Here is a 6,707-nt window from a genome sequence, read left to right as displayed (position 1 = left end):
CTGTGGTCGTCAGCCTTGGTGGCAATGCTTTTAGCCCCTGAACCTCCTTGATGCCGCTAATCAGTGTTTGTTTGGTGGTTTGTTGGGGGGGGGGGGCTGTGTTTTGTATGTGTGTATGGTTTTGGTTTTTCCAGATTGGGTGTCTCTGTTTGACAGTCTGGCTGTCCTCGAACTCGCTCTGCCGGCCTCTGCCTCCCGAGTACTGGGATTAAAGGCATGAGCCAACATCACCCATCATCAGTGTTTTAAGACCTCCGAGGTACACACACCTGTGTACCCAGCCCTTGGAACGTAGAGACGGTGAGGTTCAGAAGTTTAAAGTCATCTTTGACTACATACCGAGTTCCAGGCCAGCCTGGGCTCCTAAACAATCTATCTTTAAAAATCACATTTTTGGGCAGAGGCAGGCGGATCTCTGTGAGTTCGAGACCAGCCTGGTCTACAAGAGCTAGTTCCAGGACAGGCTCCAAAACCACAGAGAAACCCTGTCTCGAAAAACCAAAAAAAAAAAAAAAATCACATTTTTGAAAATCAGTTTTGGGGTCTGGAAGAGATGGTTCAGCGTTTTGAAGCACTGGCTGCTCTTCCAGAGGACCCAGGTTCAATTCCCAGCACCAGTACCCAAATGGCAGCTCACAACTGTCTGTAACTCCTGTTCCAGGGGATACCTTCACACTTACATACATGCAGACAAAACATGAAAACACATGAAATAAAAATAATTTTTAAAGAAATCAGTTTTGTAGTCAGGGAATTATGAGCTAACTTTACTGTCAAATTGGAAGTTAACTGGAGGAGGACAATGGAGGGAGGCTGCGGCCTAGGTGTATATAGGATAAATAAAAAACAAAGCCCGGCGGTGGTAGTGCGCGCCTTTAATCCCAGCACTGAGGAAGCAGAGACAGGTGGATCTCTGAGTTCGAGGCCAGCCTGGTCTACAGAGTGAGTTCTAGGAGAAATCCTGTCTGGGAAAAAAAAAAAAAAGTATTAATGTAAAAAATTGGAAATTACCGTAGATACGTAGATACCCACCAATTACAAAGGATGTGACTAATGAGAATGTATTATTTAGGAGCGGGGATTGCAGACTAGTGTGTACGAGCCCTTGGGTTCACTCCATAGCGCCAGGTTGGCATACCCATTTCTGCCATCCCAGCATTGGGGGAGGTGGAGACAAAAGTTCAGAAATTCAAGGAGCCGGGCGGTGGTGGCGCACGCCTTTAATCCCAGCACTTGGGAGGCAGAGGCAGGTGGATCTCTGAGTTCGAGACCAGCCTGGTCTACAGAGCTAGTTCCAGGACAGGCTCCAAAACCACAGAGAAACCCTGTCTCGAAAAACCAAAAAAAAAAAAAAAAAAAAAAGAAATTCAAGGAAATTCAATCCACCTGCCTCTATTGCAAACTAGCATAAGCTACAAGAGACCTATGCAAAAAATAAATGAGGCCTGGAAAGATGGCTCAGCAGTGAAAAACACAGGCCATCAGGGGACTCAGCTTTGATTCCCAGCGGTTGTGTTCAGTGAAGTTCAGTCCCAGGGGGTTAGACTCCCTCTTCTGGCCTCCTTGAGCACTGCCTGCAGGTAATGCACAGGTGTACATACAGACACAACACCCAGACTGATAAAATTAAAGCATTGGGGAAAAAAGAGTGGGGTGGAGGTCTGGATGTGATGGGGCACTCCCTTAATTCCAGTACTCAGAAGGCAAAGGTAGTTGGATCTCTTTGAGTTCAAAGCTAATCTGGTGTGTTTTGGTTTTTTGTTTTTTTTTTTTTTTAAAGATTTATTTATTTATTTATTTATTTATTTATTATGTATACAACATTCTGCCTCCATGTATGCCTGCTGGCCAGAAGAGGGCGCCAGATCTCATTACAGATGGCTGTGAGCCACCATGTGGTTGCTGGGAATTGAACTCAGGACCTCTGGAAAACCAGTCAATGCTCTTAACCTCTGAGCCATCTCTCCAGCCCTGGTTTGTTTTTAATTAATTAATTAAAAAATAAGGGACTAGAGAGCTCGAGGTTAAGGAGCACTCGCTGCTCGTGCAGAAGGCTAAGCTCTGGTTCCAAGCGCACAGCATGCATGCAGCTCACAGCCCCTGTGACACCAGCTCCAGAGGACGGACGGCCTCTTCTGGCTTCCTTGGGCACTGCACAGAAATGTTACACTGGGGGCTGGAGAGATGGCTCGGTGGTTAAGAGCACTGGCTGCTCTTCAGAGGACCTTATTTTAATTCCCAGCAACCACATGGTGACTCACAACCATCCATAATGAGATCTGGTTTTTTCTTCTGTCCTGCAGGCATGCATGTAGGCAGAATACTGTATACATAAATATAAATCAGCCAGGCTGTGGTGGCACACGCCTTTAATCCCAGCACTTGGTGGGGGCAGAGGCAGGCAGATCTGTGAGTCTGAGACCAGCCTGGTCTACAAAGCAAGTTCTACAAAGTGAGTTCCAAGACAGCCAGGATTGTTACACAGAGAAACCCTGTTTAACATAAATAAATTAATTAATCTTAAAAGTAAAGCAGGATTACATAAAGTCTACCAAAAGGTGGAAGAAGCAACTAGCTGGCAGGAAGTGAAGATTATAAGAAATCAGGAGTATGAGGAGGTCAGGAGGATGGGCTAGAGAGACACACAGAAGTAGAAGGGAGGGACATTGAGTTGGGAGACTCTTTGAGACAGGCAAGGGGAGGCTTCTGGGATGTTGGCTAAGGAGGAAGGTCACCTGGTGCTTTCTCTGCTAATAATAAAAAAGTTACACTCACTTGTAAGCAAAACTCTGAAAATATTAACACTAACGTTTTTGTACGATCATGGTAAGAGAACTAGATGGTCATGGTGAAGGGAGCTGAGGGCCTATGTAAGGAAAAGGTCGAATCGAGGGAAAGTGAGAGGTTTCACCATGAAGTCAAATGAAAGGAATGCGTGTAAGCTAAGAGGCATCATAAGGTGGGCAGTGATGGCGCACGCCTTTAATCCTAGCACTCGGGAGGCAGAGGCAGGTGGATCTCTGTGAGTTCAAGATCAGCCTGGTCAACAGAGTGAATTACAGGACAGCCAGGACTATACCAAAAAGCCAAAAATAAGGGATATCTTGTTTATCTTTTAGAAAACTTAGTACGTGTGCTTAAGGTGGGGCTCACATCGTGGTGGTCAGAAGACAACTTTGTGGAGCTGGTTCTCATCTTCCATCATTTACTTATGTATTTATGTTTGTTTGTTTGTTTGTTTGAGACAGGGTCTCCATATTATGCAGCTTAGGCTGGCCTGGAACTCATAGAAATCCACCTGCCTCTGCCTCCCAAGAGCTGGGATCAAAGGTGTGCACCACCACACTCATCTTCCATCTTTATGTGGGTCTTCAGGCTTCCACTGCAAGCACCTTTACCCAATAAGGCATCTTGCTGGCTCCTTATTCATCTTTGTATCCCCTTAAAAATAATATAGGGTGGCCAGGTGACCACACACCTTTAATCCCAGCACTCAGGAGGTAGAGACAGGTAGATATCTGTGAGTTCGAGGCCAGACTGGTCTATGGAATGAGTTCTAGGACAGGCCTCAAAACTACAGAGAGCCTGGCGGTGGTGGTGCACGCCTTTAATCCCAGCACTTGGGAGGCAGAGGCAGGCGGATCTCTGTGAGTTCGAGACCAGCCTGGTCTACAAGAGCTAGTTCCAGGACAGGCTCCAAAAACCACAGAGAAACCCTGTCTCGAAAAACCAAATAAGGGGCTGGAGAGATGGCTTAGCGGTTAAGAGCGTTGCCTGCTCTTCCAAAGGTCCTGAGTTTAATTCCCAGCAACCACATGGTGGCTCACAGCCACCTGTAATGGGGTCTGGTGCCCTCTTCTGGCCTTCAAGCATACACACAGAAAGAATATTGCATACATAATAAATAAATAAATAAATAAATAAATAGATAAATAAATATTAAAAAAAAGAAAGAAAAACCAAATAATACAGCTGGAGAGATGGCTCAGAGGTTAAGAGCACTGACTGCTCTTCCAGAGGTCCTGAGTTCAATTCCCAGCAACCACATGGTGGCTCACAACCATCTGTAATGAAATCTGGTGCCCTCTTCTGGCCAGCAAGCATATAGACAGACAGAACACTGTATACATAATAAATAAATAAATCTTTAAAAAAAAAGAAAAACCAAATAAATAAATAAAAATATGGGGTAGACATGTCTCTTACACCTATAATCCCAGTATTCAGGAGGCCCGGACAGAAGTTTGAGACCAGTTTAGGATGCATATAGGATGCATAAGAAGCCCAAAGGCTGGCTAATCTGAGATACACAGTGAAACACTTTCAACAAACTCCGTCCAACCAAAATAATAAAAGGTGCTTGCCACCAAGTTGAATGGCCTGAATTCAATCCCCAGGACCCACAGAGTGGAAACAGAACACCTAAAACACTTCCCTCTAGACTACACACACACACACACACTCACATACATACACGCTGAATAAGCAAGGGTACAAAAAGTAAAACAGCTGGGGAGATGTCTCAGTGGCCGAGAGTGTGTCCTGCAGAGGTCTCCTTGCAGAGAACCAGGGCCCCTAGCATTCACACTGAGCAACCCACAGCTGCCTATAATTCTAGCTCCATGAACTCTGATGCCCTCTTCTGGACTGCACAGGCACCTACACTCACATACACATATCCTCACACACACACAAACACTTAATTTTTCAAAATTTCAGACTCTTTTTTTTTTTAAAGATTTATTTATTTATTAAGCATACAATGTACTGCTGGCAAGGAAGGCACCATGTCTCATTACAGATGGTTGTGAGCCACCATGTGGTTGCTGGGAATCGAACTCGGGACTTCTGGAAGAGCAGTCAGTGCTCTTACCCTCTGAGCCATCTCTCCAGCCCCAATTTCAGACTCTTTGATGCTAGGTGATGGGAGGAGAATGCCAGGCCTGGATGGGCAGGCCTGTAGTTCCAGCACACAGAAGGGTCAATCTTAGGCTAAATAGAGAGTACTAGGCCATTCAGGAATGTAAAGCAAGATCATGTTTCAAAAAAAAAAAAAATGAAAACTCTATGGTGGGCTGGAGCCATGGCTCGGTGGTTACAAGCCCTTGTGCTTACAGAAGGTTGGAGTTTGGTTTCCAGCACTCACACACACACACACACACACACACACACACACATATCTCGAAAAGTAAAAGAGTCAGGCATTCCAACATATGCTTATAATTCCAAACTTGGGGGGCAAGAGGATCAAGAGTTCAAGGTCATTTTCACCTAGTCAGTTCAAGGCCAGCCTGGGATACATGAGACCCTGCCCCCAAATAGTTTTTTTCTCCTTAAAATAATGATGTGTATAGGTGTTTTGCTTGCATGCATGTCTGTGCACCACATGGACAGAAGAGGGTTGGATTCCCTAGAATGAGTTACAAATGGCCTTGCACGAACTGAACAGCTAGTCTCTTCTGCCCTAAAGACAAGGTTTCTCTGTATAACAGCTCTGGCTGCCATGGAACTCGCTCTATAGACCAGGCTGGCCTCAAACTCGCTCTGTAGACCAGACTAGCCATGAACTCACAGAGGTCCGCTTGAGTTGTACAACAGTATGCGCCACATAGCCAGACCTTTTCAAAAACCCAAGAACTTGTGTCGTGGCTTTAATCCCAACATACAGGAAGCAGAGGCAGGCAAATCTCTTTGAGTTCAAGAGTAGCCTGGTCTAGCCGGGCGATGGTGGCGCACGCCTTTAATCCCAGCACTCGGGAGGCAGAGGCAGGCGGATCTCTGTGAGTTCGAGGCCAGCCTGGTCTACAGAGCTAGTTCCAGGACAGGCTCCAAAGCCACAGAGAAACCCTGTCTCGAAAAAACAAAAAGTAGCCTGGTCTATAGAGTGAGTTCCAGGACAGCCAGAGCCAAAGACAGAAACCCTGTCTCAAAAAAACAAAAAATAAATAGAAGAAATACAAAGACTAGAATGTAGCTCAATAGTCAAATATCTTGTCTGCTGTACAGAAGGCCCTGGGTTCAATCGCCAGCAAAGCAGGGGAGGAGATTTGGGAAAATACCAACTTCAGTACTTGGTAATCAGTTGAATCGATGTGAGCAGCGAGGAAACAGACAAGAAGCTGCAGGGCTTCTGGTGTGCACAGTTGGGCACATGCTTCTCCTGCAGATGCTTCTAACTTCCTCTACCACGGCGATCCTTATCACAGAGGGGTTTGATTGTATGAGAGGGCATTGGCCCAGATTTATCACCACAATCAGCATGGTCCTGCCTAGCCTAAGTGTTAGCAAGGATTCAATAGATATTCTTTTGGATTTAAGTTTGGCAGCTGAATGCTGGAGAAAAAGATTTGTAGGGAAGGTTGATATGGTAGGTACTAAATTTGTTGTAGAAGACTTGCAGAGCGCTTCTGTGGATGGTGGATAAGGCCAGACTCCAGAGGAAGATCTGAACTGGAGATACAGCGCTCAGCAGGATACAGAGGTCATTTGAGGGAGTCCCATCACTGAGGGAGCTACTCAAAGCGCAAAAGACACAGCTCAGATGGGTTTTTGTGGTTTAAGGAGCAGGCGGAGGAAGACTCTCCCGCAATGAAGTAACCACCAGAAGAGGAACAGGGAAGGACACCAGCAGGGGAAGGAGCAGTTGGGTCGCATGCCACAGAATGTCACACAGCTTAAGGATTAGGAAGTGCTTGGAAGGACTGGGG

Source organism: Chionomys nivalis, chromosome 25, assembly GCF_950005125.1.
Source record: "Chionomys nivalis chromosome 25, mChiNiv1.1, whole genome shotgun sequence".
Lineage (NCBI taxonomy): Eukaryota > Metazoa > Chordata > Mammalia > Rodentia > Cricetidae > Chionomys > Chionomys nivalis.
Note: the sequence above shows the minus strand (reverse complement) of the source record.